The 27,810-nt window shown below is 45.7% G+C and overlaps 1 long non-coding RNA gene across 1 annotated transcript; it reads right to left on the minus strand.

Annotated features, from left to right (window-relative positions):
* Positions 1 to 14,981: 14,981 nt before the first annotated feature.
* On the minus strand, positions 14,982 to 27,410 carry LOC137636885 (uncharacterized). Its single transcript, XR_011043270.1, has 3 exons — positions 27,343 to 27,410; positions 18,512 to 18,699; positions 14,982 to 15,819 (listed from the first exon to the last, which is right to left on the minus strand). It is a non-coding gene; the product is annotated as an uncharacterized lncRNA (long non-coding RNA).
* Between the last annotated feature and the right edge of the window lie 400 nt (positions 27,411 to 27,810).

Below are 27,810 nucleotides of genomic sequence, written 5' to 3' on the forward strand. Positions count from 1 at the left end.
GTCTAAGGAATTGGCCCGGTTTAACCTTTTTTGTCCTGTCCAGATATGTTTTAAGACAACTACGAACCGACCGTCTAAAGAATTGGCCCGGTTTAACCTTTTCGTCCTGTCCAGATATGTCTTAAGACAACTACGAACCGACCGTCTAAAGAATTGGCCCGGTTTAACCTTTTTCGTCCGGTCCAGGTATGTCTTTAAATACTGTACTAAACAAGGGGTGAGAACACTTCCGAGGGGAACTATTTTTCATGGCCACCAATGTTTAGTTGGTAGCTTATCATAGCCAAAAAGGTAAGATCAGAGTATAAATTAACTTCACCATTGTCTGTAAATTCTATGTGACCCTCATCTCTAGAGAGAGCCATAAGTTCATTAACCAGAGTACCAGAAGCCATAGCGATCAGAAAAATCGCTCTGAGATAAAACTCGGAAAGACACCGTTTGATCGTCAACTTCCAAAGCTAGTTATAAAACTTTATCCAATAACCTGGAGATCGGCCTCGGCGGAACTGCTTGTCCCGACCTAGCGCAAACTTTCGGAATCGTGGCGAAGAGGACAGAGTTAAAATCTATGTCAAAAACATATAAAATGGGTCCAGCTAGGGCCGACTTGCATGACGCAATCGTGGAGGATGCTAAATCTTTCGCATGTAAGTCGATCAGAAAGCCAAAACAAAAATCCATAGATTTAGAAGAACGATTTTTATCTTCCATAAATTGAACCCAATTCTTCCACAAAGTTTCATACCGATTCAAAGTAGTGGAAGTTTTATAATTTTCCGTAAATGCAAATTTGTCCCGTTGAATTTGAAATCTTTTTTTCCTAGGGCTAATGCGAAAAAATCATGAAGAAGGGCATTCAGTTATTGGGATGAAGCGAAGATCGTTGTCCTCTGTATTTCTTGAGACAGGCTCGGGCTGGGTAGAGGTATCAGCCTGTTCAATAGGTCACCAAAGGATACCAGTTGCTCTTCGGCCAAAGAGCAACCAGGGCTGCTGTCCACCTGGACGATCAGAATTCGCCTAGCACCTTCAAGAGAAGATTGAAGGGTATACATTAATCTTCTCCCAATAAATCCAATTCATGAATAACACATCCATGCCTATCACCTCTAGATCTACATATGGTGCCACTTAATTGGGAAGCGTCTTGTTGAGGCTCGTTGCAAATAGGTCCACTTGAAGACCTGGGACTTCCTCCTGCACGAAAGGGAATGATTCGTCTAGAGACCATACTGTCTCTAGAGGATGTGTTCGAGACTCTGCCACCCCATTCCGGATTCCGTGAAGGTGAGAGGCAGACAGAAATCACCTCTTCCTCAGGGCCAATGAAAAAATGGCAATCAGTACATGGTTTATTTGAGAAGATCTTGACCCTTGACTGTTGATGCAATGAACTATTACTCTGCTCTCTAATACAAGACAGAAATGAATGCTGTTTTGTAAAAAAGTAGACTTTGTAGGGATAAGAAGACTGCCCTGATCTCCAGAATATTGAAATGGAATTGCTTGACACTGGGACCAACGACCTTGCACTTTCTTGAGTGGAGCATGACCCCCCCCAACCGTCCAGTGAGGCGTCCGTAGGCAGAATCCCTGTAGGGGGAGGAAAGTGCAACGGAACCGTCTTGGAAAGACTCCTGGCATGTGACCACTGACGGAGTTGCCGTCGAAGCAACTCCGGGGTCGTCTTCTGATGATCGCGGGGAGCTGTGGAAGCTCCTTTCTTCTAAACCCTACTTGCATGTTTGAGTCTGACCTTGAGGAGAGGGTTCGTTATAGAAACGTACTGAAATGAGCCCATAACCCTTTCCTGACGTCTGGTGGTCATTCTCAAGTAGAAGAAAGACCGAACTGACCGGGCTATTTCCTTCCTCTTGGCAGAAGGAATAGAGAGGGCATGAGTCTTTAGATTCCAACGAATCCCTAACCACGGGAACCCTTGAACCGGGTTCAGCCTAGACTTCTGGAAGTTTATTTGGAATCCTAGATATTGGAGGAATCTTGCCGCATGATATGTTACTTCTGTGCATTCCCTTGCTGAGGGAGCTCAAATGGCATAGCTCTGAATACATAAGCCTTTCTTTCTAGTCTGAAATCAAGGTAGGGGGAGAAGTGTCGACCTATCGGAAGATGCAAATAAGCATCAGTAAGATCTATAGAGACGGTGTAAACCCCCCGAAGTAGTAAGGTCCGTATCTGCGAAATAGTCAGCCTCCAGAACTTGTCGCAAAGAACGAATAGAATTAAATGAGACAAGTTGAGAATAGTTCGAGGAATTATCGAAACTTTCTTTGCCACGCAGAATAGACGACCTCGAAATTTCATAGATTTCGTACAACGGATAACTCTCTTCCCTAAAGGTCCTGCACATATTGTTCCAGATGTGGTGTTGATTTCTGGAAAAATCTCTTGATCCTTGGGGTTTGTCTCTATTTCCAGCCTAAACCGCTGGAAATCATGCTTTGTCGCCAAGGACTGAACAGCCATCTGTCCTTGAACCATTACAGTCTTCCCCCTACTGGAGTATCCTCATTGCTTGGTTGAGGATGCGTGCCCTTAGTTCCCGTTACTTCGGAGACTCTGACTCCTTAGCCTATGACCTCTACACCCTCTTTCAGTCTTGGAGGGACGAATGGACGAGGTCCTTGTTCAAATCCAGGATTGAAAGCTGGGAACCTTGAAGTCACTGGGCGAGGAACAGTGAAAAGATTCTGCAAAGCACTACCTAAAGCAGAGATGAAGGGCCTCCTAAGGTATGTTGGTGGACGGACCCTCTTAGGTTGAGGGCCAAACTCAGGAATAAATTCCCTTTTTTGAGATCTTCCCCATCTCCGGAAAAGACTCCCATGTTCTGCTCCCGCTTTATCCAAGATCTTCTTTATTAAATTCCGTGGAAAAAGATCTTTAGCCCAAATACAGGCGTCAATAAGACGCTTCGGTTCAAGACGACCGAACCCGGAAGCTAAAACATGCTTCATAAAAGTAGCCATGTGCATCTTGGTCAATAGCGAAAAGGCAGGGGCATCAATGGATTACCAATCATCAATTCTACAAAGCATTGAAGAGACATCAAAGCTGATAGTCTCTCCCTAGCCTCCAATTCCACCTTAAGTAGGTGTGCCGGAATTCTCAGCAGTCTTTCATTAACTGCCGGCTGGCTATATCCTTACCTAATTTCCCTTCAGCAAAAATAAACTCAATTACCCAACCAGTGTTCAGTGTCAAAGGGAAGAACGAGTGACACAGATTTCCCTTCTTCCAAGACCGGAAGAGACTTGCTCTTCTTGAAGGCCTTTTCCACAGCCAAAAAGGCTTTCAAAGCAAAGGGAAAAACCATTGTGTCGGATGCTATAAAAGTGTCCAACCTTTCAGTAAAAGCACCTAATTGTGTGCTAATAAACCCTAGTGTCTTTATTTCCTTCACTGCCAGATGCCGCGCTCTGGTGTGAACTAGAAGAATCGTTTCTTAGGGATAGTGTCGTCCCCACGGGCCACCTTCAGCTAACCTATCATATCAAAAGGGGTAGGCCTCTATATCTGGATAAAATTCCAGATCAGCCACCGGACTGGAGCTTAGCCCCTCTCCAATATGAAAAATACCCTCTGAAAGCACTGCATGACCCGCACACCTCCAAGGGCTCTGTTGCGTGTAAGAGGGAAGCTGAGAAGGTAAAACCTTAAGACTTAAAAGGATCCTCTGGGGATTTCAAAGCCTTAATCTTCTCCTGTAAGGCTTTACCAATCCTTCTTGAGTATTCTTGGGTCCCTTCCATACAGGCCTTCATGTATTCCAACAGGAACCTATTTTCCAAGGTAGATGAGAATTTAGGACGTGTTGGTTCGCCCGGCTCAACCAGGGAAGGAGGAGGGACAGAAACCGGAGGCGTACCTGAAAAGGAAGGTGTAGCTGTAACAGTTGATAGAGCAGCCACCGTAGTGACGGCAGCTGAAACAACGGAACGCACCGAGTCTCTCATGGAAGTCGCACTAACCTCGTCCAATTCGGACGAGGAAGAATCATCCATGTGAGGGAGGGGTTCGTGCACCAGAAGGACAAAATTTACGAGAAGGTATTAAGGCAGAGGCCAATTCCAAGAAGTACAAAGAGCCCCAAACTTAATTTAAAACAGAAGTGAGCACAGTGCATATCTCAAATAATAATCTAGAGATAAACAGGGTCTCCTTCACACATTTCCAGTAAGAAACAGTCTTCCTCAACAGAGACAACAGGCAACTATCCTTGAGCGAGAGGCAAGAGGAAGCCATAACAACAGAGTAGTGTCTGGAACAGAACACAGAAATACCCTTCATGAGAAACGGCAAGGTAAGAGCAACCAATGGATCACTTTGTTGACTTGAAGTTCTCCCTGGATTGGGTCTTAAGAGCAAATCCCATAGCTTATTTCTTGGCAACAAATTTCATGGCTTACAGATGACCAATAGAGGACAATTTACTAGTGCAGTATGTGAAACCTAAACATTCATCATCACTGGGCTATTTTCCCTGTTGGAGCCCCTGGGCTTATAGCATCTTGTTTTTCCAACTACGGTTGTAGCTCAGCAAATAATAATAATAATAATATAAATGATGAAAATAAAAAGAAATCATGATTAAAAACAAGAAATGAAGAAGACAATGAATGCCAAGCGAGATTCACACAGGAAAGAAGTCATCTCACTTTACTTTGAAACACGGTTATGAAATAAAATAAAATTATAGTAACTGACATATACTTTAGTACAGCTTTCTAAGGTGAAAAGGGAGGTACTGAATGAAGCTTTAGGAACATAGAAAATCCATCTAAAATCTGAGATAAATATGGATTTGCTTCAAAGACTGCCAGCCAAGTAATGAAAGCATATGTATAAAGTTTCTGAGTTTATGGTCTCCCAAGATTTTGAGACTTCGCCCACTCAAGTCTGATCTGTGAATGGGAAACCTCCCCCGAGTCCATTACAGGAGGAGGAAGCACGTTAGCAGTCAGAACTTTGTCAGATAACACTTGCAACTCACTAATAGGCGTGAGTGCGCTGCAAGCGTGAAATGAAATTAAAATGCATCCAACGAAGCTTTGGCATGACATTTAGTCTCGCCTCTGAGTGATTTGAATCCTCTATTATTATTATTACTTGATACGCTACAACCCTAGTTGGAAAAGCAGGAGCGAGTTCTCTCGGTAGCTCCGTTGGGAGTTGCAGAAGGTCCGGAAACCATTCCGCGTGATGCCATAGCTGAGCTATGAGGTTCATTGAGAGATTGACCGATGTTCTGGTCTTGTTGAGCACCCTCCTCATCAGACAGAATGGGGGAAAGGCGTAAACGTCGATGTTGTCCCACCGTTGTTGGAAAGCATCTTGCCAGAGAGCCTTGGGGCCCCAAGAGGGAAAATAGCCCCATGAGGAAAGGAAACAAGGAAACAAAATGTTTCAAGAACAGTAATAACATTAAAATAAATATTTCCCATAAAAACTATAAAACCTTAAATAACAAGAGGAAGAGAAATTAGATAGAATACTGTGCCCGAGTGTACCCTCAAGCAAGAGACCTCTAACCCAAGATAGCGGAAGACCATGGTACAGAGGCTATGGCATTACAAATTGGCCCTTACACACGGGGAAGATTGCCTGGAGAGAGAACCATTTCCATTTAAAACAAGGTCCACTGAATAAATAAAACAATATCACTTCATGACAGGGCATACAGGAGCTGAATATTTTCTTCCCCAGACCAATGACTGGACAATGAGGCATATTGTACAGCACATCAAAACCAAAATAAATCTGACAGACACAGAAAAGGGAGGTAGATAAAACACTTTTTATTATTATTATTACTAGCCAAGGTACGACCCTAGTTGGAAAAGCAATTTCTGTTCCAACATATTTATCATTGTCATCTCCATTTTTTTTTCTTTTTTGCTTTCTCCCTCTCTTTTTGTTTGCTGATATGTATGTTATCATCATTGTTAAGCGTTAATTCTATTGTGAGTTTGTTATCCAGTCCTTAGAACTCTGTGGTCAACCTGCTAATTGATGTTTATAATATATCACTGATATTATTGCATATCTCATCTTTTTTTTTTTTTTTTTTACCGATGTCAAAAGTGTAGGATCACTGTACCCTTATTGTAACTCTGTATATGGCTTTTGCTGAAATAAAGATTATTATTATTATTATTATTATATGCTCAAGGGCTCCAATAGGGAAAAATATCCCGGTGAGGAAATAAGGAAATAAGCGATGAGGAAAAATTAACAATAAATTATTCTAAAAACAGTAACATCAAAACAGATGTGATATATAAACTATAAAAAGACTCATGTCAGCCTGGTCAACATAAAAACATTTGCTCCAACTTTGAACCTTCGAAATTCTGATTCAACTACCCGATTAGGAAGATCATTCCACAACTTGGTCACAGCTGGAATAAAACTTCTAGAATACTGTGTAGTACTGAGCCTCATGATGGAAAAGGCCAGACTATTAGAATTAACTGCCTGCCTAGTATTACGAACAGGATGGAACTGTCCAGGAAGATCTAAATGTAAAGGATGGTCAGAATTATGAAAAATCTTATGCAACACGCATAATGAACTAATTGAACAAGTGCCAAAAATTAATATCTAGATCAGGAATATGACAAATTCGTAGATAATTTGTATTTTTCCTAACTATACAAACCTTAGCTATTTAATAGGGGTATTACTTTCGGCATAGCTGAAATGACGAGCCATTAAAATTTAACGAGGGTTTACTACCCCCACCGTTAGTTAGCGGGGGTAGGGGAGGGTAGCTTGCTAACCCCCCTTCACACACCTGTGCTTGAGCTCACTTTGCTTGGAGGTAGGACTTCAAGGGGGATAGGGCTGGCGGGCAAGTTTGATTAAATAGCAAAGGTTTGTATGGTTAGGAAAAATACAAATTATCTACGAATTTGTCATTTGTTCCGTAACTGACATACAAACCACGCTATTTAATAGGGGTGACTCACCAATAAGGAAGCGTGGATGTCCCAGCTAGTACTGGCTTTAGGCTTAGCCCGGGGACTCGTTATTCGAGTGTGTCATCACCCAAGAAATAAGGAGTCCCTGCACCTCGCTAGAACCTTGCTACGCAAGGACTGCGGCCTACGCAAGCTGTGTGTGAAGGTATAATGAAGTGTGACTCATCCTAGGAAGTTGATCTGAAGTTCTTTAGATGGAAACTTGTAGACTAGGACTTTCCCAATACCACCTCGTCAGGGTATGGGGACGTGACAGTATTAACTTAATACTAGGAACACAAGGGAACATGGTTTACCTGCAGTGGTTGAGGTCAGCTATTTAGAGAACCCAGGATGCAGCTTTCCCCAAGAGAAGGGATGATGAAGAAAAGAATAAGGGCCAGTCAAACCTTTTCATTCATGCAGACTAAAACCAGGTTACAATGCCCTCAACCTTCTGCTACTTGTCCATTAAGGAGCCTGAGGTTTAGACCAGCTGTTGTGCAGCCACCAGAGGACCGATAGAGAACATATCGAACCTCCTGTGGGTCACGTCTTGCAGGTAGTGGGCTGTGAAGGTTGTTTGACGCTTCCACACCCCAGTTTGAAAAACCTGCGCCACTGAAAAATTTCTTTTGAAAGCCAGGGACGTAGCTATGCCCCTGACATCATGTGCTCTAGGGCGACGTGACGGATGAGGATCTGGATTCAAGGCCAGATGAATCACCCTACGAATCCATGCCGAGATGGTGTTCTTGGTGACCCTCCACTTTAGTCCTCCCTGTGCTGACGAATAATGCTGGCACATGAGGACGGACTGCAGCTGTTCTTTCAAGATATGACTCAAACTCCTTACAAGGCATAGTAAGAGATGGTCTGGGTCATCTGTTACAGAACGGAGACTAGAAATCCGGAAGGAGTCGAATCGAGGATCCATTACTCCAGGATTCTGAGTCTTAGCAATACACTCAGGGACGAAGCTGAAAGTTACCTCCCCCCATCCCCTTGAATGGGCGATGTTATACGAGAGACCATGAAGTTCGCTAACACGCTTGGCAGAAGCCAAAGCTAGTAGGAACACCGTCTTCCAGGTTAGGTGACGATCTGATGCCTGGCGTAATGGTTCATAGGGAGGTCTCTTAAGAGACCTGAGAACTCGAACCACGTTCCATGGAGGTCTCACTTCCAACTGAGGGCAGGTAAGTTCATAACTACGTATGAGTAGAGAAAGTTCCAGCGATGAAGAAATGTCCATTCCTATCAGCCTGAAGGCTAGACTTAAGGCTGAGCGATAGCTTTTTCACTGCCGAGACTGAAAGGCGCATTTCTTCTCGCAAATACACGAGGAACTCCGCTATTGTTGGAATAATGGCATCGAGTTGAGAGATACCCCTTCCATGACACCAACCACAGAAGACTTTCCACTTTGTCTGGTAGACTGCTGCGGATGACTTTCGCAGATGTCCAGACATCCTGACAGCAACTTGCTGCGAAAATCCTCTCTCAGCGAGGAGATGCTGGATAGTCTGCAGGTGTGAAGTAGCGGAGCTACGGCTTTGTGGAAGATGTTGGCATGTGGTTGTCTGAGCAGGTCTTGCCGTGGAGGGAGTTCTCTCGATAGTTCCGTTAGGAGTTGCAGAGGGTCCAGAAACCATTCCGCGTGATGCCATAGCAGAGCTATGGGGGTCATTGAGAAATTGACCGATGTTCTAGTCTTGTTGAGCACCCTCCTCATCAGAAAGAATGGGGAAAGGCGTAAACGTCCATGTTTTCCCACCATTGTTGGAAAGCATCTTGCCAGGGAGCCTTGGGATCTGGGACTGGGCTGCAGTACAGCGGAAGCTTTAAGTTCAGGGCTGTTGCGAACAGATCCACAGTCGGAGAACCCCACAAAGTCAGGACTTTGTTGGCTACTAGATGATCCAAAGACCACTCGGTACTCACTATTTGAGACGCTCTGCTCAGATTGTCGGCGAGCACATTCCTTTTGCCTGGAATGAAGCCTGCCGATAGTGGAATCGAGTGGGCTTCGGCCCATCTCAGTATCTCTACTGCAAGATGGGATAGCTGCTTCGAAAAGGTACCTCCTTGTTTGTTGATGTAAGCCATTACTGTGGTGTTGTCGCTCATCACCACCACAGAGTGACCCGCCAGGAATTGTTGGAACTGTTGAAGGGCCAGGACGACGGCCTTCATCTCTGGGAGATTTATATGGAGGTACTTTTCTGATTCTGACCACAGGCCTGAGGTCGTGTGGTGCAGTACGTGGGCCCCCCACCCTTTCTTTGAAGCGTCCGAAAACAGCATCAAATCTGGGGGGAGGACGAGAAGATCCACTCCTCTTCATGGGTTCTCGTCTGTCGCCTACCACTGGAGGTTCGTCCGTTCCGCAGGTCCCATAGGGATCAAGACGTCCAGGGAATCGTAACCTAGATTCCACCGGGACTTGAGTCGCCACGGGAGGGATCTCATCCTGAGGCAACCGTTGGGAACTAGACGAGCCAATGATGAAAGGTGACCGAGGAGACGTAACCACGATTGGGCTGGAAGTTCTTCTCGTCTGAGAAAAGGGCTTGCGACCTTCCTGAGCCTTGCTATCCAGTCGTCTGATGGGAAGGCTTTGTGGAGATTGGTGCCTATAATCATGCCTAGATATACCAGTCTTTTGAGTGGGAAGCAGAGTGGACTTTTTGAGATTTACCATGATCCCCAGATCCTGGCAGTCTCAGAAGTTTGTCCCGGTGTTGAAGAAGGGATGACACCGAGTCTGCTAGGATCAACCAGTCGTCCAGGTAATGAAGGAGACGGATGCCGATCCTGTGTGCCCACGAAGATATTAGGGTGAACACTCTGGTGAAAACCTGTGGTGCTGTGGAGAGACCGAAGCACAGCACCTTGAACTGGTACTCTTTGTTGTCTAGGCTGAATCTTAAGTACTCCCTTGAAGACGGATGGACTGGGGTCTGGAAGTACGCGTCCTTTAGATCCATTGTACACATGAAGTCTTGCGGTCTCACTGCTAGTCTGACCGTGTCTGCCGTCTCCACCCTCCAGATGCCTTCTTTACAAGAAAGAGTCGACTGAAGAAGCCTGGAGACCCGTCGAGGACCTCTTGGAGAGCGCCCTTCTTCAACAGGGTCTGGACTTCTGCCCGAAGGGCTTGGCCTCTTGCCGATCCCATGGTAAGGGAGGTCAATGACACTGGATTCGTCGTCAGGAGAGGTAGAGATGTTGTGAACGGGACGCGATATCCCTGACTGATTAGGGAAATCGTCCAGGAATCGGCCCCGAGTTGCTGCCACCTGTCTGCGCAACTTTGTAGGCATCCCCCTACTGGTGGATTGATTGATTGATTTAAAGTTTTCAGGCATCCTGACATCTGAGGTCATTGACGTCGGTAACATTTAATGTATGTATACAAAAATAAAAAATAAAATAAAATAAAAAATAAAAGAGTATTCAATTAAAATCATAAAAGTTAAATATTTTTCAGAAGACCTGCTTCTGAAATAAATCTAAAAATGCCATTTGCATGGTAGGACACATCATTTCCAAAAATTTTGGCAAGGATGAACCTGCCACCCTCACCTCGAGCCTCAAACAAATATCTATTCCTTAAGTTGTTATAATTGGGGCATTCGATCAACAAATGCCTGCATGTCCTAGCGTTTGCGGCCTCGGCCGCTCCCTCTAGGATTCTTACTTCCTCTGGAGGACTTTTTGCCTTTCCTATCCTTGACAGAAAAGGGCTTAGACACCACTGTCTTCGCTTCTGCCGTTGGTTTCGTGGTCTTGGTCGGACGGGACTGCTGGGGTGCTGGAGGCTTATAGGGCTTAGATGTCAAAGCTCTATGAATGAGGGAATCTTGGTGGGACTTCCTCCACCTCTCAGTGGCCTGTTCCACATCCTTAGGCTCAAACAGGTTTGTTTCTTCTAAGGAAGAATGTCTGAGCCTATTGATCTCGGTCCTAAAGACCTTCTGATGGAACCTCTCAGCCACCGCGTCCCGACGTTTCAGGATGGTGTTTGCCCACAAGTTCGAGACTTGGTGGGTCAGAAACTCGATCGTGTGAGTGCCTGAGAGAAGGAACGTCTCCATAGCTTTCACGGTACGTTCTTTGGAGAAATCCTCCGAGCGTATCAGGATACTTAAGGTCACTAACCAGATGTCAACGTGGCTTGCATAGCACACTTCGCAACCTTCTCCTGGTTAAGGATCTCGGTTGCCAAGATCGAGACCTGCCGGTTGGAGTCTCTCTCAAGAGGGACTCCCCTGGTAAGCTCTCCCAACGAATGGTGGAGAGGAAGAGCTAAACAAGGCGCCTCCAAGATCTCAAAGTACCTCCTCTGCTGTACGCGAGGAGGTGGGAGAAGCTTGTTGCCGGCACTGGAACGGTTGGAGGAGGACAACTCGGAGAGCTGTACAGCGATCTTGTCCCTGGTACTCTTAACCCCCGGAGACCAGGGCAGAGCCGCACTGGCCTTGGAAGGTTTTTGAGTGCCAAATACGCGGTCCAAGACCATGTCCTTGCCCTCTCGAGGAGGGATCTCTAGGGTCGGCAAACCCATTGAAAGCCCTCAGAGTCAGAACTTGCCAAAACGCATGCTCTGACTCTTGTAGTTCTCCTCCTGACGATGGGCTTGCAGCAAAGTCTCCTGTCCCCAAAGGCCCTTCTTGGGAGATTCGCGGACGTCCTCCGAGTGGCTAGTTGGCTCAGTCTTAGGTCTTGTAGAGGACTTTGGTACCGTCTTCGAGTCGACTCCTTCCTGGGAAGGATGATGGACTCCAACATAGACGGTGGCAAGTTCTTTCCAGCCCCTACTCAGGAAGACTTCTCAGCGTGAGGTGGGGTTTCCCCCATTGGTGCGATGGGGGAACGTCTCACCTCACGTGATTCCCCAGAGGAAAGGAAGTACTCGTCTGACAGGGAAGGAGAAAAAGTCTGAGGGGGTGAAGGAACCTGCCTCGAAGGCCTGCGTGGAGTCAACTTAGCTCTCGGAGAAGCTACCGCGTCCGGAATTCCTCTTTTTCTCTTCAGAGGAGTAGAGGATCTGTGACATAATTCAGAGAGAACAGGCTTGAAAGCCTGCGTAACCGCTGTGATTAGTGCACCGAACCATGGTTGTTGACTGAGTCGCCCTTTCAGACACTCCCTCTGGAGGGACAGGGATCGACGGATCCCTGGGAGGAGTTCCCAAAGGTGGGTTTGCCTGAAAAGAAAGAGGGATCCTGGACCATTCTGGATGTTTCCCTTCCACCGCAATGCGCGCTGTTATGCGTTTGTAGGGAAGGGAATGCAGCAATGGCGACCTTGCCGTGCGTTGTCCAGCAGCCTCGCGCGCACGAGGGTATTGACTCTCGTGTGGGGGCGCGTAATGGTGCTCGCGCCATGGAGAATACCCGGGGGAGATTGCTGATGCGCGTGTGATTGCAAGGGCGCGCAGGAGAATGATGGCGCGTAGGAGCGAGTGCGGGTAACTGTGGGTGCACAGGAGAGTGCACAGGAGACTGATGGCGAGCGTGGGCGAATGTTCGCGCACAGGATCAGGGCGTTGAACACTCGGGCGAGAGTTCGCGCACCCCAGCAGATGTCGTAGGGCGCGCACACGCAGGAGAGATATCCTTGGTGCACGGTTGAAGCTTGTGCGTGCATCTTGTGGACGCGCGTCAGCATGGTGGCTGTCAACTACAAGAGAAAATGGGCGCGTGCACGTATCCTCCTGGGCGCCAGAAGGAGACTGCGCGTTGGCGCGCTGGAGACAGCTGTTGGCGCATAGGAGAAGTCACCTTCGACTTCCCAACAACACCCAGATCCGAAGATCATGGGCGCGCAGGAGAAAAGATCGCTGTGCGTGGGTGCTGGCGAGCGGGAGAGCGCTGGCACGCAGGAGATTGCTGTCGTATAGGAGAGCGCTGATGCGCTGGCGTGCAGGACGTTGATGTCGCGCAGGTGAGCACTGGCGCGCTAGCTTAGGCAAAGCCTGGCGCGCTAGCTTAGGCAAAGCCTGGCGCGCATGCCCATCATCAGCATGGCGCGCATGCCCATCATCAGCATGGCGCGCATGCCCATCATCAGCATGGCGCGTGAGGAATGTATGCGCGCAATGGCACATACGCCCTTGATGCCCCGTATTAGAGTTTGATGCCTGACGAGCATGTAAGTCAGGTTTCGTAAGCGTGTAGCGCGCATCAGCCCTCAGGAACGGCGACGGCAGGTCAGCAGGTCTGTAGGGTGGAAGGTCGACGTGTCCTTTGAAAGGACGACCTTCCACCGAAGGGGATCGCGAACGATCCGCTGAGAGGTCCAGGACCAGAGCAGGAACAGTCGGTGATCGCTGACGAGGCTCCTCTGCGGCGGACTGTAGCGAAGATGATGAACCAAATAGGCGCCTCCTCACCGCAGGTGAAGGAAGGCCTCTCTGGCGAAGGGAAAGGTGAGCCTTGCGACGAATACGCCCTCTGGAGGCCGTTGGATCTGCAAGCTGACCTTCTGCAGTCCTCCGAAGAGGAGTCTCTGTAAGTGAACTCCCCCGAGAGAGAGAAACACTAGCAGGAGAGACTGTTGGACTTAGTTTCTCCCTCGTTGGTTGAGCAGGAACGGGAGAAACTAAGCCTTCAGCTACTGCGGGATTTGAAGAGGCAGAGGTATTAGGAGATACCGCATTGGATACCTCTGACACCACAACGTCGACAATCGACAGAGGATCAACCTCTGCCAGAGTCGGCGATTGCTTGACAGCGGCACCCAATCGGATGTAGTCAAGTACTGTTATGCTTCCTTGGAGGGCGAACCCTCGAGCCCCAAGGAAGACCAAAGCTGCAAAAGATGGGTTAGTGCCACATCCTCCCCCGGGGGGAGAGGTGGAGCTGCCTCGCTAGGGGAGGCAACGCCATCTCTCGAACCCCAAGCTTGGAAAACAGTACCATGGTCTACGCTACCACTCGACGGTCTCTCGAAAGAGACCGAACGAGTGAGAGCTTCGGAGGAGGTTTGGGCATCTGAAGAAGAGTCCTTGGGTTTTTCTTTTTTCAAAAAAACCTTCGAAGGAGAAATGTCCCGCCTGGACTTCTTCTTACGTCGCTGCGAAAACCTCTCTCACTGGGAGGTAGACGACGCCCTACACTCACCACACTTATTATCTCTGTCACACCATTGGCCTCTACAGCAAGGGCAAAGGGTGTGAGGGTCTGTCTCGACCGCTGACATGAATGTTCTGCAGGGGCGGTCGGGTAATCCAGGGCAGGTGCGCATAATCGCAGAGGCCAACTTCACACACAAACCTGTCACGAAGAGAAAGCAAAAAAGCATTAAAGGCTGCCAATGAGCGGCAAGAATAAGAGCAGACACGTCCAACTACCATCCGAGCCGAGAGCAAAGTGAGCTCAAGCACAGGTGTGTGTGGGTGTGGGGAGGGGGGGTGTTAGCAAGCTACCCTCCCCTACCCACGCTACCTAGCAGTGGGGTAGTAAACCCTCGTTAAATTTTAATGGCTCGTCATTTCAGCTACACCGAAAGTAATACCCCTATTAAATAGCGTGGTTTGTATTTCAGTTACGGAACTAAAGAAATTTAATAGATCGTAAGTTTCTGTCCAACAAGTTAAGATGAGAATCGGCAGCAGAAGACCAGACAGAAGAAAAATACTCGAAACAAGGTAGAATGAAAGAATTAAAAAACTTTTTTTAGAATAGATTGATCACCGAAAAGACACAGACCTAATGTGTTTCTCAAAAATAAATTTGCTGTCAAGAATCTCACCTAAAATCTTAAAAGTCATTCAAAGTTAAAGAAACATTATCAATACTGAAATCTGGATGTTGAGGAGCCACCGTCCTTGACCTACTTACAATCATACTTTGTTTTGTTAGGATTCAACTTCATTCCCCATAATTTACACCATGCACTAATTCTAGCTAGATCTCTATTAAGGGATTCCACCCACCCCAGATCTACATTCAGGAAATAAAATTGATGCAAAGAGAGTAGCATCATCTGCATATGCAACAAGCTTGTTTTCTAGGCCAAACCACATGTCATGTATATATAGTATGAAAAGCAATGGGCCAAGAGCACTACCCTGTGGAACACCGGATATCACATTCCTATACTTACTATGGTGCCCATCAACAATAACTCCTTAACCCTTTAACCCCCAGGCTATTTGGAAATTTCCAACCCTTAACCCCCAGGGTTTCTTTTCAAGCACATTTTGCAATATATATTTTTAAATTGCTCTAACGGCCTTAATTTTCCTCATAGAGAGGTCAGGTTGGTCTCATTCTCTTGAAAAATGCCTGAAGTTTCTCAAAAAATTATCAAAAATATGCAAAAAAAAAAATGTAAACAGCAGTTTTTTGCAAGGACGTACCGGTACGTCCATGGGGGTAAAGGGATGAGTTTTGTGAAACGTACCAGTACATCCTTTGGGGGTAAAAGGGTTAATACAATACAAGGGATCTATGGTCGTGGTTCAATCACGCCCCAGTTTTCTATACCGACACTCAAAGAGTGAGCGAGCTCTTCTCATCTTGTGACAATGTATCATTAAGGTTTTTTTCTCTTCTTTCATCCTACATCCTTCATGGACTTCATGACATCGTACACGCCGCCTGTCTCATATGTCTTGAGCCACGGTGAAAACGGTGTGGGCCAAGTGTGTGTGCGTGGCCGTTGCAAAGCCACGACCACCCAAAACAATATACCCAGCTACTGGCATTCTGTCGTTTCCGCCACCCTTCTTCATCTCTTTCTCAGGAGGCTGATGGCTAACGACAGAACCCAATACTCGGACACGAGTGGGCGCCGACGACGACGACGACACGCCGGGAACCTGAAATGAAGCTGTGAATTAGAACCGATACAATTTTGTAAGCTTTAAACTACTTAAACCAAATTATTATTTAAGAACCTCAAAAAGAAAAAATATACAAATATCACTATTAGTCAATCTTTTTTAGCGAGGCAGATTTGCACCGACTCGCAGCGCTGCCTCTTTAGCTCGGAAAAGTTTCCTGATCGCTGATTGGTTGGATAAGATCATTCTAACCAATCAGCGATCGAGAAACTTTTCCGAGCTAAAAGGGCACCGATGCGAGTCGGTGCAAATCTGCCTCGCTTAAAAAAAATTGACTATAGATATTTCTACCCTAATGCAATGCTTACGGAATTCTAATCATAATCATCCATATTTCTTATACTAATATCATCATTATAGATATTAATACATACATACACACATACATATACCAAGGCGCTTCCCCCAATTTTGAGGGTAGCTGACATCAACAAATGAAACAAAACAAAAAGGGGACCTCTACTCTCTACGTTCCTCCCAGACTGACAAGGGACTCAACTGAGTTCAGCTGGTACTGCTAGGGTGCCACAGCCCACCCTCCCACATTATCCACCACAGATGAAGCTTCATAACGATGAATCCCCTACTGCTGCTACCTCCGCGTCATCCAAGGTCCTTCCTATTTCTAGCATGCTCTCTTGCCTCTCTCACATCTATCCTATCACCCAAAGCTTTCTTCACTCCATCCATCCACCCAAACCTTGGCCTTTCTCTTGTACTTCTCCCATCAACTTTTGCATTCATCACCTTCTTTAGCAGACAGCCATTTTCCATTCTCTCAACATGGCCAAACCACCTCAACACATTCATATCCACTCTAGCCGCTAACTCATTTCTTACACCCGTTCTCTCCCTCACCACTTCGTTCCTAACCCTATCTACTCGAGATACACCAGCCATACTCCTTAGACACTTCATCTCAAACACATTCAATTTCAGTCTCTCCATCACTTTCATTCCCCACAACTCCGATCCATACATCACAGTTGGTACAATCACTTTCTCATATAGAACTCTCTTTACATTCATCCCCAACCCTCTTATTTTTTACTACTCCCTTAACTGCCCCCAACACTTTAACTGCCCCCAACACTTTGCAACCTTCATTCACTCTCTGACGTACATCTGCTTCCACTCCACCATTTGCTGCAACAATAGACCCCAAGTACTTAAACTGATCCACCTCCTCAAGTAACTCTCCATTCAACCTTTTACCACCTTCCCTTCTCGTACATCTCATAACCTTACTCTTACCCACATTAACTCTCAACTTCCTTCTCTCACACACACTTCCAAATTCTGTTACTAATTGGCAAAGCTTCTCTTCTGTGTCTGCTACCAGTACAGTATCATCCGCAAACAAAGTTATTAATAATGTCATTATTATTATCAATAAACAATATGATCGTCAAATATTTCCACAATGGACATTAGGCATTCCAGAGGCCAGTCCTAAGGGATCCAAGCAATATCAAAAGAAGATGAAAAGCTTATTGGAAAGTAACCAAAATAGCAAAGGGACGGAAAGCCGTGCAGCTTGAGAAAAGTCACCATGAAAAAACCCCACTCGAGTGACATCTACATTTGTAAACGGCAGTAACCTATCACCCGAACTCGTTTGAGTCACTCGTCTTCTGGGAGGAACGTAGAGAGGAAATGTCCCCCTTTTTTTTCATTTGTTTGATGTCGGCTACACCCCAAAATTGGGGAAGTGCCTTGGTATATGTATGTATGTACTTCCAGCCGAACAGTCGTGCAAGAAACGCTATCAATTTGTCTTCGATGGAAATGCAATTTTAATCCAAGAATATGAAAAGAATGCTTTTTTCATACATACATACATACATATACCAAGGCACTTCCCCCAATTTTGGGGGGTAGCTGACATCAACAAATGAAACAAAACAAAAAAAAGGGGACCTCTACTCTCTACGTTCCTTCAGCCTAAAACTAAACAGAGTTTGAGCCACCAAAAGACGTAGGCATAAAACTCAAAACACACGGAACCAACGATTTTCAGTGTCTGGCGCAACACCAACTCTACTCCTTTCAGTCTTTGTTTTCTTCCCCTCACTCATTTCTTCTTGTTCTGCTGACTTTTTTCAAACATATTTGTACCTTTCTTAACTCAATGATAATGAAAGCAACTAAATAATGCTATGAACTTTAGTGTAAAACAGGAAATAAAGGATCTTTTACACAGATTTAAGATCAGCGAAATGATTACATGGTAGTAATAAATGTCTTATACAATCATTCAAATTATATCAACAAATAAAAGGTTCTCAAATGGAACCTCATTTTCATTACTCTATAATAATCGTTGCCATTATCTCCTACGCCTATTGACGTAAAGGGCCTCGGTTAGATTTCGCCAGTCGTCTCTATCTTGAGCTTTTGAATCAACATTTCTCCATTCTTTTTAATCTATAACCTAACCCTTTTACCCCCAGGCTCTTTGGAAATTTCCAACCCTTAACCCCCAGGGGGTTATTTTTTTCCCAGCACATTTTGCAGTATATTTTCTTTAAATTGCTCTAACAGCCTTAATTTTGGCATAGAGAGGTCAGGTTGGTCTCATTCTCTTGGAAAATGCCTGAATTTTCTCAAAAAATTATCAAAAATATGCAAAAAAAAATGTAAACAGCAGTTTTTTGTAAGGACGTACCGGTACGTCCATGGGGGTAAAGGGATGAGTTTTGTATTCCATCACTGGAAGGGCCAATTCCTATCGTGTCGTCATCATAGACAACAGGTTTTCTTGCTTGCTATAATTGAAACTGCCGGGATTTTGCTGAAGCCTCTTGGGGGACTGCTTTGCCGATTCATTTTGCTGGCAATTCTTATAGTTGAAACCTGAAATGAAAGAAAAATCTCAAGTCACATGCCACTCCATAACTAATTTTCATGTTGGGTCAGGATTCATGATTGAAACAAATTGACATGCTTATTGAATATACTAGATTACTGAAGAAGATCGGTACTATGTAGTTTCTAATAGAACTAGGTTTTTTCGGTGCTCTTCCAAAATGAGATCAGCCAATCTATGACACTCATCTGCTATTTATGGCAAAAGCAATTTGAGGAACATAATAAACATAATATAAATTATAGGTAATTAAAATAATTTAATACTGATCCGTGCGACTGGCGAGCGCAACACATTCACATACCACAGTGAGTATACTTTTATTTGCGAGAGAAGCAAGCCACGGCCAAGGAAAAAATATTAGAATGACGGCAAATAATGATGTTTATGATTGGATCATGTTAAATGAGTAGACAATAAAACTGGGTGTTAACAAGCTCATTTCTCAAGTATAATGATTAAAAAATGTTATTTTCCTTAGTAAAATAAATTTTTGAATATACTTACCCGTTGATCATGTAGCTGCAGCTCTGCTGCCCGACAGAAAAAACCTACGGGCGGAATACGCCAGCGATTGCTATACAGGTGGGGGTGTACATCAACAGCGCCATCTGTCGAGTAGGTACTCAAGTACTTCTTGTCAACAAAGAACCAATTTTCTCCTCGGTCCACTGGGTCTCTATGGGGAGGAAGGGCGGGTCCTTTAATTCATGATCAACGGGTAAGTATATTCAAAAATTTATTTTACTAAGGAAAATAACATTTTTCAATATTAATCTTATCCGTTGATCATGTAGCTGATTCACACCCAGGGAGGTGGGTGGAGACCAGCATACATGTTAACATTAGAAGCTAAGTATCCCGTATTTCATTTTAGCAGTTATTCAAAATAACAGACATAAAATTAATAAGTACCTGGTAAGGAAGTCGACTTGAACCATTACTCTGCCTTTTTAAGTACGTCTTCCTTACTGAGCCTCGCGATCCTCTTAGGATGCTGAGCGACTCCTAGGTGCTGAAGTATGAAGGGCTGCAATCCATACTAAAGGACCTCATCACAACCTCTAATCTAGGCGCTTCTCAAGAAAGAATTTGACCACCCGCCAAATCAACCAGGATGCGAAAGGCTTCTTAGCCTTCCGTACAACCCAAAAACAACAATAAAAAGCATTTCAAGAGAAAGATTAAAAAAGGTTATGGGATTATGGGAATGTAGTGGTTGAGCCCTCACCTACTACTGCACTCGCTGCTACGAATGATCCCAGGGTGTAGCAGTTCTCGTAAAGAGACTGGACATCTTTAAGGTAAAATGATGCGAACACTGACTTGCTTCTCCAATAGGTTGCATCCATTACACTCTGCAGAGATCTGTTTTGTTTGAAGGCCACTGAAGTAGCGACAGCTCTAACTTCATGTGTCCTTACCTTCAGCAAAGCATGGTCTTCCTCATTCAGATGAGAATGGGCTTCTCTAATCAAAAGTCTGATGTAATAAGAAACTGCGTTCTTCGACATCGGTAAAGCAGGTTTCTTAATAGAACACCATAAAGCTTCTGATTGTCCTCGTAATGGCTTCGTACGTCTTAAATAGTACTTAAGAGCTCTTACTGGGCATAGTACTCTCTCTTGTTCGTTTCCAACCAAACTGGACAGACTTGGAATCTCGAACGATTTGGGCCAAGGACGAGAAGGGAGTTCGTTTTTAGCTAAAAAACCAAGCTGTAAGGAACATGTAGCCGTTTCAGATGTAAATCCTATGTTCCTGCTGAAGGCGTGTATCTCACTGACTCTTTTAGCTGTTGCTAAGCAAACGAGGAAAAGAGTCTTCAAAGTGAGATCTTTAAAAGAGGCTGATTGAAGCGGTTCGAACCTTGCTGACATCAGGAACCTTAAAACCACGTCTAAGTTCCAACCTGGTGTGGCTAACCGACGCTCCTTTGAGGTCTCAAAAGACTTAAGGAGGTCCTGTAGATCTTTGTTGTTGGAAAGATCTAAGCCTCTGTGGCGGAAGACTGCTGCCAACATGCTTCTATAACCTTTGATCGTAGGAGCTGATAGGGATCTTACCTTCCTTAGGTGTAAAAGGAAGTCAGCTATCTGCGTTACAGAGGTACTGGTTGAGGATACTGAATTCGCCTTGCACCAACTTCGGAAGACTTCCCATTTTGACTGGTAGACCTTGAGAGTGGATGTCCTCCTTGCTCTGGCAATCGCTCTGGCTGCCTCCTTCGAAAAGCCTCTAGCTCTTGAGAGTCTTTCGATAGTCTGAAGGCAGTCAGACGAAGAGCGTGGAGGCTTGGGTGTACCTTCTTTACGTGCGGCTGACGCAGAAGGTCCACTCTTAGAGGAAGAGTCCTGGGAACGTCTACTAGCCATTGCAGTACCTCGGTGAACCATTCTCTCGCGGGCCAGAGGGGAGCAACCAACGTCAACCTTGTCCCTTCGTGAGAGGCGAACTTCTGCAGTACCTTGTTGACAATCTTGAACGGGGGGAACGCATAAAGGTCTAGATGGGACCAATCCAGAAGAAAGGCATCTACGTGAACTGCTGCTGGGTCCGGAATCGGTGAGCAATAATTTGGGAGCCTCTTGGTCATCGAGGTAGCGAACAGATCTATGGTGGGCTGACCCCACAGGGCCCATAGTCTGTTGCAAACATTCTTGTGAAGGGTCCATTCTGTAGGGATGATCTGACCCTTCCGGCTGAGGCGGTCTGCCATGACATTCATGTCGCCTTGAATGAACCTCGTTACAAGCGATATCTTTCGATCTCTTGACCAGGTGAGGAGGTCCCTTGCGATCTCGAACAACGTCCTCGAATGAGTCCCTCCTTGCTTGGAGATGTACGCCAAGGCTGTAGTGTTGTCGGAGTTCACCTCCACCACCTTGCCTAGAAGGAGGGACTTGAAGCTTCTCAAGGCCAGATGAACTGCCAGTAGCTCCTTGCAGTTGATGTGTAGTGCTCTTTGATCTGGATTCCACGTGCCCGAGCATTCCCGACCGTCCAGTGTCGCACCCCAGCCCGTGTCCGATGCGTCCGAGAAGAGAAGGTGGTGGGGGGTCTGAACAGCCAGTGGTAGACCTTCCTTGAGAAGAATGCTGTTCTTCCACCAAGTCAGAGCAGACTTCATCTCTTCGGATATAGGAACTGAGACCGCTTCTAGCGTCATGTCCTTTCTCCAGTGAGCAGCTAGGTGATACTGAAGGGGTCGGAGGTGGAGTCTCCCTAACGCGATGAACTGGTCCAGCGATGAAAGCGTCCCTATTAGACTCATCCACTGTCTGACTGAACATCGGTTCCTTTTCAGCATGCTCTGGATGCATTCTTGGGCTTGACTGATTCTGGGGGCCGACGGAAAAGCCCGAAAAGCTTGACTCTGAATCTCCATACCTAGATAGACTATAGTTTGGGATGGGACGAGTTGGGACTTTTCTATATTGACCAGGAGACCCAATTCCTTGGTCAGATCCATAGTCCATTTGAGATTCTCCAGACAGCGACGACTTGACGCAGCTCTTAAAAGCCAGTCGTCCAAATAGAGGGAGGCTCTGATGTCTGCTAAATGCAGGGATTTGGCAATATTCCTCATCAGTTTGGTAAACACTAGAGGTGCCGTGCTTAGGCCAAAGCACAGGGCTTGGAACTGGTAAACCACCTTCCCAAAGACGAACCTTAGGAAAGGTTGGGAATCTGGGTGGATGGGGACGTGAAAGTACGCGTCCTTTAGGTCTAACGAGACCATCCAGTCTTCCTTCCTGACCGATGCTAGCACCGACTTCGTCGTCTCCATGGTGAACGACTGCTTGGTGACAAAGACATTTAGAGCACTGACGTCCAGCACCGGTCTCCACCCTCCTGTCTTCTTCGCTACTAAGAAGAGACGGTTGTAGAAGCCCGGGGATTGATGGTCCCGGACTATGACTACCGCTCCCTTTTGTAGCAAGAAAGACACCTCTTGCTGTAAAGCTAGCCTCTTGTCCTCCTCTCTGTACCTGGGAGAGAGGTCGATGGGAGTTGTTGCTAGAGGGGGCTTGCGCAAGAATGGAATCCTGTACCCCTCTCTGAGCAACTTCACAGACTGTGCGTCTGCACCCCTGTTCTCCCAGGCCTGCCAGAAGTTCTTGAGCCTGGCTCCCACTGCTGTCTGGAGAAGATGGCAGTCAGACTCTGCCTTTTGAGGACTTGGAACCCTTCTTCTTTTTGCCACGTTGACTATTGGCACGGGTACCTCCTCTGCTGGAGGTTCTGCCACGAAAGGGCGGAATGAACCTAGACGCTGGTGTGTCCATCCTAGGTCTAGGCACGGAAGGTAAAGCTGTGACTTTACGTGCGGATGACGCCACCAGGTCATGGGTATCTTTCTGGATCAACGAGGCGGCAATCCCCTTGATCAGCTCTTCAGGAAAGAGACACTTGGATAGCGGAGTAAACATCAGCTCTGACTTCTGACATGGTGTGATCCCCGCCGACAAGAAGGAGCAAAGGTGATCTCGCTTCTTAAGAACTCCCGACACGAAAGAAGCCGCAAGCTCGCCAGACCCATCCCGAATGGCTTTGTCCATGCATGACATGATGAGCATGGCAGAGTCCTTATCCGAAGGGGAGGTCTTTCTGCTCAACGCTCCCAAACACCAGTCCAGGAAGTTGAAGATCTCAAACGCACGGAAAACTCCCTTCAAAAGATGGTCCATGTCCGAAAAGGTCCAGCAAATCTTGGAGCGTCTCATAGCCAGTCTGCGGGGAGAGTCTACCAGACTTGAGAAGTCGCCCTGGGCAGAGGCAGGAACTCCCAAGCCGAGAACTTCTCCCGTGGCATACCAGACGCTAGATTTGGAAGCAAGCTTGGTCGGTGGAAAGATGAAGGATGTCTTCCCAAGTTGCTTCTTGGCCTGCAACCACTCTCCCAGTACCCTTAAAGCTCTCTTGGATGAGCGCGCGAGTACGAGCTTCGTAAAGGCAGGAGCTGCTGACTGCATGCCTAAAGCGAACTCAGAGGGAGGTGAGCGTGGGGCTGCAGACACAAACTGGTCCGGATACAACTCCTTAAACAGGGCAAGGACTTTCCTAAAGTCTAAGGAGGGAGGCGTAGTCTTGGGTTCCTCTATGTCGGAGTGTTGATCGTCCAAATGCGCAGCTTCGTCGTCATCAGAGATTCCTTCATCCGAATGCTGAGGAGGAAGCGGCAAAGGAGGAGAAGAAAGCTGAACGGCTGAATCCGGCAGCACGGGTGCATGCGTAGCTGCACTGGATCCAACATCATGCCGCTGCTGGTCAGTCTGAGAGCTGGCAACAACAAAAGCGGAGTGGTGGTGCGTGGTGGGGACTGCCGTGGGTTGCGGAGACTGCCGCATTGCGTCAAAACACGGCAGCTTGACAGCACCTTCCCACTGCTGATGCGGTAGCTCACGCATGTCAACGGAGGGTGCCGCACGTCGGCTAACGTCAACATGCGTCTGGCAGGGTCGACTGCGCATCGGTGGTGGAGCTCTCACAGCCGGAGTGTGGGAGCAGGCAGCCGCAGTGTCTGCTGAGCGCACAACCGTGGCAGGTTGTAGGTTAACGGGTGCAGCGTCAACCTTCTCAGCACGATACTCCTGCATGAAGGAAGCTAGCCGAGTCTGCATAGACTGCAGCAAAGACCACTTAGGGTCTACAGCGGTTGGTGCGGCAACAGACGGAGTGATTGCCTGCTGCGGAACCACTCTGCCTCTCTTGGGAGGTGTGCAGTCTTCGGAAGACTGCGGCGAGTCCGAACTGACCCAGTGGCTACACCTGGGCCGTTGGACTCGCTCGGAAGGGACCTTGCGCTTGAAAGGTCGTGAGACCTTGGTCCAGCGTTTCTGACGAGAAACTTCTTCCGCAGACGAGGAATGAATGGGCTCACTCCTCTGTTTGTGGGTGGGACGATCTCTGCAAGATACGTCCGCAACCACTGAGGGTACATCTGTACGCTGATCAAGGCCTGTCGAACCCTTTGGTCCTTCGACATTGCTTCTCCCCTGGGCTTGGGAGCTTGCAAGAGGTCCCGGACTGGGAGGACGACTGGCACGAACAGATGCACCCTCATGCGTAACACTGACACTTTTCACAGCACTTGCACTCACTACACTTCCCACTGCACTTTTCTCCTTCAACTCTTTGACGTCGGCCAAGAGTTGATTGCGGTCATTCGCTAATGACTCAACTCTGTCACCAAGAGCCTGAATGGCACGCATCATGTCCGCCATCGAGGGTTGCTGAGAGCTAGTAGAAGGGTCGGGTGTAACCACTACAGGGGAAGGAATAGGTTGTGGGGCATGGGGAGAGGAAAAATCAAAAGAGCGAGACGAACTCCTCCTGATCCTATCCTTCTCTAGCCTACGTGCATTCTTAAGGAATTCTTGAAAATCGAATTCCGAAAGCCCAGCGCATTCCTCACATCGATCTTCCAATTGACAGGCTTTACCCCTACAATTGGAACAAACGGTGTGAGGATCTATAGAGGCCTTCGGAAGACGCCTAGAACAGTCCCTAGCGCTACACTGTCTGTACTTGGGGACTTGAGTAGGGTCAGACATCTTGAATTAGTCAAAGGGGGAAATCCAAAATCTATCCAAGTCGTCAACAAATAATCCAAAATCTAATCAATAAAGCTTGATAAGGTATTGATGATAACTCCTGTACAGCGAAAGCTAATAACTAGAGAGAATACATCACCAAATAGCGTGAAAATCAACTCCAGAAACAACAGCGTATCAAGTAGGTCTTGCCGGTGGCACGACAGAGAGAAAATTGGTTCTTTGTTGACAAGAAGTACCTGAGTACCTACTCGACAGATGGCGCTGTTGTTGTACACCCCCACCTGTATAGCGATCGCTGGCGTATCCCGCCCGTAGGTTTTTTCTGTCGGGCAGCAGAGCTGCAGCTACATGATCACCGGGTAAGATTAATATTGAAAAATTAAGGGTATTTCTCTAGTCAAATTAATTAATTGACCGGGTCAATCACCAAAATCCCAAAAGAACTGCATTTCACGAAGGGGTTCTTTCCAATATGCTAGTTAATAGGTATACAATAGGGTTAGAGAATGTTTGAGGGCCCAACAGGAGGAAAGGGATTAAAACAATGGTAAAATTATAGAATAAGTCTTTTTATAGTTTATATATGACATATGTTTTGTGTTGTTACTATTTTTAGAATGATTTATTAATTTTTTCTCATCATTAATTTATTTCCTTTCCTCCCTGGGCTAATTTTCCCTGTTGGAGCCCTTGAGCTTATAGCATCTTGCTGTTCCATCTAAGGTTGTAGCTTGGCTGCTAATAATAATAATAATAATAATAATAATAATAATAATAATAATAATAATACCCTAATAATAATAATAATAAAAAAAGTTTCGTAAAAATAAGACAAAGTATTTTATGGTCTTTTGAATGGCTTTAATAATGATTTCTGGCAAAAACTCCAGTTTTTCTGCAATGGTGGGTTGACCACCATAATTTTCTACCCTAACATATCGTTTATAACACCATGAATAAAAGAAGAGCTTTAATTACACTCTACAATGTTAACCAATATTGAAAAAAAATAATTATGATGTTTAGAATATAAAACGTTGGGCCATTTTTTCTATCCAAACAAGTAACCTGGTGTATATAAGAAGACGGCCATGCTACATAACTACTTTATTTTCAGCCTTATCGCTAAGATTACAGCCGTCTAAGTGAATAATTAGCATTAGTTCATTGAACACTTGTAAATACACTAATTAGTGTCGGTGATGACAGATACGGATTGGAAGAATTCATATTATCCATGCGAGTGGCAGGCCTAGTGACTTTGTTTCGCTCACAAATAAAAATTATTTCATTGCTTTTCTGTCCTGGTAAGCAGTACACGTTGCGCTATGCAAGTTAACCGAGTGGGTGAGTATTTAGGCAGACAAAAATTTTGGGGAGGGGTGTATGTATGATACCGGCCAGCTGTCTGTTTGATTACGGCTATGTAAGGGGGGTCGCAGTGGGGCATTAGCCCCCCTGTAGTTAAGTAGGTAAGGACACGGCTTGTAGGTTAGGTCAGGGGTGAAAGTTTAAGTTAGTTGATGTCCATTTTTAATCCGCACATACTGCCGTATTCTAAGTTAGCCATATTACATACAGGTGGCCGCTATCGTACATAAACCCCGACAAAACCCTACACCATAAATAGCATCACTAACTCCCTGTATGTCATTCATGCTTCACTGTATGATGAATAAGAACACAATTTTAACCTTTTATAGATAAATGGAGAGATTTAGAAGCCCTTGGGCAAATTTCGATAGGCAAGTACGATGTCCCAGGTTGGGTCAATGTGAAAATTTTTGATTTACGAAATTGTTTATAAAAAACGATATCAACCTTGAAATTATGAGCATGCAAACTCACAATTACAATTAAATATAATTAATTACAATATTTAATCAGATATCAGTATTTATTTTACCCGTAAAGTGTAGAAATCCAACAACGCTACCGTAAGCTACAGGTGGCTGCAATAAAGTACATGAAATTAGTTATTTCCCGTTTTAATTACACCTAAAACCCGATTTTAACCCTGAAAGTAAGATTATACATTCTATTAATTACTATAAATCATAGTTAACTTACTGTAATAGGTAGATATTATCCTATTTTTGAGTAATTTCCGTCACGCACTTGCACAAAGATTGGGCGGGTAAACACAGTGTTGCCAGCGGTGGGTTAGTGTAAAATTCCCTAAATCTCTTGATAAAAAATCCCCATTTCCAGAAATATATTTTCTTCTAATACAGAAATTACTCGCTATACTTCATGTAATTATAAATAAACTAATTACAACAATAAAAAGGTTTACTCATCTCTGTTTCTTCATAGATACATGTATAGAATATAGTCGTTAGTCATCCAAAATCCCCAAACCTAAGGATAAATTCCCAAAATGTAGGGATAAGTCTCCAAATCTAGGGGATAAATCCCTATATCTGGCAACCCTGGCTTGTAAACCAAAATGTAAACAACGTGGTGGTAGTAGTAGTGGAATGGAGGAGGTTCTCCTTATGCAACGGCTCTCCTTTAATAATCCAATTCATAGAAAAA

Source organism: Palaemon carinicauda, chromosome 3, assembly GCF_036898095.1.
Source record: "Palaemon carinicauda isolate YSFRI2023 chromosome 3, ASM3689809v2, whole genome shotgun sequence".
NCBI classification, from domain to species: Eukaryota; Metazoa; Arthropoda; class Malacostraca; order Decapoda; family Palaemonidae; genus Palaemon; species Palaemon carinicauda.